The sequence below is a fragment of the Lactuca virosa genome, chromosome 4 (genome assembly GCF_052849685.1).
Source record: "Lactuca virosa cultivar CGN04683 chromosome 4, Lactuca_virosa_CGN04683_v6, whole genome shotgun sequence".
Taxonomy (NCBI): Eukaryota; Viridiplantae; Streptophyta; class Magnoliopsida; order Asterales; family Asteraceae; genus Lactuca; species Lactuca virosa.
In genome coordinates this window covers 158,970,703-158,973,629 of record NC_136429.1, presented here as the reverse complement: position 1 = coordinate 158,973,629, position 2,927 = coordinate 158,970,703, and the positions used below count along the sequence as shown (strand labels likewise).

Below are 2,927 nucleotides of genomic sequence, written 5' to 3'. Positions count from 1 at the left end.
AATTATTGAATAAACTTCTTACATAGGAAATTGTTTCAACTAATCGAGCAATTAATTAACATAAGTTGGAAAGATGAGAGTTTCAAATGAATATGATTCGAGATAGATAATTTATCTTGAAGCACATTGATTTCAATAACCTCCTTTATAAGATTTATAAAGATTATTATAGATATATAGATAGAGATCGATATATAGATGTTGTCACGATCATACAAAAAGAGACCTTGTTGAGGTCCCGATATCAAATATATCAACTCTACAAGAAGTTGACGAATCTATATTATTATTCAAAGTAAAACACATGAAAATTGAATTTTTCTTAATACATGCATGTTTCAAGAAATAATTAGCTGCAAAAATATATATAGTTCTAATCTTTCAGAAAAAATCTTCAATTCCTTATCTATAAAAATCATCAATATTCAAGAACAATATTACGTTCTATCTCACACACTCTTTCCTCCAACTTTAATTTTACACTTCATTAATCAAAGGTCCTAATATAGAACAAATAAAACAAATAAGGGAAAATTACACGAATAGTTCCTATGGTTTGGGGGTAGTTTGCAAATTTGGTCCATTAACAACTTTTTTTTTTAACTATGGTTTGGGGGTAGTTTGCAAATTTGGTCCATTAACAACTTTTTTTTTTAACTATGGTTTGGGGGGTAGTTTGCAAATTTGGTCCATTAACAACTTTTTTTTTTTTAACCCGGACAGTTCCCATAATACATAATACATTTTTGTTGGATATTTAGTCCTTAACTGACTTGAATTAACCATATTTCCCTTAATGATACATTTTTATTTTTTTAGTATATTTATTACTTTTTATTAAAAAAGAACGATAATTAGATTTGTAAGCGTGCATCACCTTCTACCCATTTCAGTTTCTCTCCTGTCAAACCCAAACCCAGGTATCAATCTCTCTCCTTACTCTTTTTAGTCCCTACCAGACGCCATCATCGTCACCCTTTCTTCCAAACTTTAACCATCTCCTTTCTCATCTACCACGGGTAACCTAAACACACATCAAAAACCCTATCGAAAAAATAAAACTCAAAGCTTTGAAATTTATTAACTGGTTCTCAAATATTTGAAAGAATTCATCAAGGTTGAAATGCAATTTCCTTGTGTTGATCCTTCTATCTCGATTTCTCCCTATTCAGATTGGAGAATTATGGTGTGGCTGGATGAAGAACATTTCAGCGCCCAATTGCAAATCAGCATCAATTACAACCAAATTAGTCAAACATCTTTTGATTTCAACCAAACCTCTCAAAGAAGATTATCAATAAGAAAACCTTAAAATCAATTTTTAGCAATTGATTTTCATTCAACCAAACCTAATGATTTTCATTCAACCAATCAAACTTCAAACAAACCATTCAATCAAACGATTTCCAACCCTAATTTAAAACTAAAATATATGCAACATACCTAAAAGATTTGCAAAAGAAAACCACTAAAAACATCGACGAGTTTTGTGCGTAATAAGACCACCAGAAGATTCAAAACCGATGCAGGTGAGAACGTGACTAAAAAAACAAAATTGATACACGATAGATTGAGAGAAAGGAGGTGGAGGCGAAGGACCATGAAGATCGAAACTGCAAAAATCAAAATCGAAAGATGGTCCAACAATTTCTCACTGATTCAGATGCTGTTTAAGGAATGATGATTCACGCTTTGGACATGGGTGAACCAGAGGTGCAGGCGGCAGCGTATCTATTGATTTGTACACCAAAAGCCGGTGTTCACAGGTAGAACTTTTGGCGACGATGGATGTGGTTTCCGGTGGTGATGAAACGACGCCGGTAGTGATGAAACACAATTTCAAACAGGATGGCTTCACGATGGGTTGATGTACTTCCGATTTCAGTGGTGTGCTTCACCAGAACGGGTCGTCTGTGGTTATATTGTGGATCGGCGACAAGATCAGGGAAGTGAGAAGAGACAACGATGATGAAGGAAAGGGGAAAAGGATGTTATGCGTTTCTCCTGTGAATGAAAGAGGGGGGGGGGGGGGGGGGGGTAGATGGTTAATTAATTATTTAATTTATTTTTAATGTAAAAATATGACACAAAAATAATAGAAAATTTAAAATATATATAAGGGTAGAATAGTTTTTTTACATCATTTAGGACCAACAACGTAATAAAACTAAAATACAGGGACAGTCCAAGTTAAAAAAAATTGTTAAGGACAAAATGTATAAATTATCCCAAAGTACAGGACCATTTGTGTAATTTACCCAACAAATAAAGATAAACTATAGAAAACGTCATCTTCGTATATACATAAAAGAGAAAATAGAACGTTTAAAACAAAAAGATGAGAAAGCGAACCTCATAGCAATGATCACATTTGCGTCAATTCTATCCAATCAACTGGTGACTGAAAACAAATAAGACCCCATTTAGGTTGGATGTATGATCATGTCATACTCAAAAAATGAGTACAAGGATGTTTTATTATGAGTTGTATGGATTGTTTGTTTGCTTAACTATTTTCATAAAGTGCTTTTATGCATGTGGCCCTCCTTATGGTGTTTATTGCCATCCATATTTTGTCCAAAAGTGGCAAGAACATTCATGCATCAATACGACCCCATGCCATGTGAATATGATATGGGCATGGAATGAAATGCACAAATCAAACTAAAGTGTCCAAAATAAAACGTAAATCTCATTCTTTTTAGTGGTTCTACTGTTACCAACAATATGTTCTATTTAAATTGATACATAAATATTACCCATGCACGTTTTATTACGCTTGTTTGCTGTTTTAAAATGAATCGTCAAAGCACCTTTTCGTTTATTGTTTGGTTACATGATTACTTCTTTTCGTCGTTTACATATAATTAAAAAAATTATTATAATGAACTATTTAAAATCAGATTTGAACTTTTAAAGAATAAATG

The 2,927-nt window shown here is 32.7% G+C and overlaps 1 long non-coding RNA gene across 1 annotated transcript; it reads right to left on the bottom strand.

The window, feature by feature from the left end:
• Positions 1–1,308: 1,308 nt before the first annotated feature.
• Positions 1,309–2,420, bottom strand: LOC145168581 (uncharacterized). Its single transcript, XR_013741940.1, has 2 exons — positions 2,353–2,420; positions 1,309–2,004 (listed from the first exon to the last, which is right to left on the bottom strand). It is a non-coding gene; the product is annotated as an uncharacterized LOC145168581 (long non-coding RNA).
• Positions 2,421–2,927: the final 507 nt, after the last annotated feature.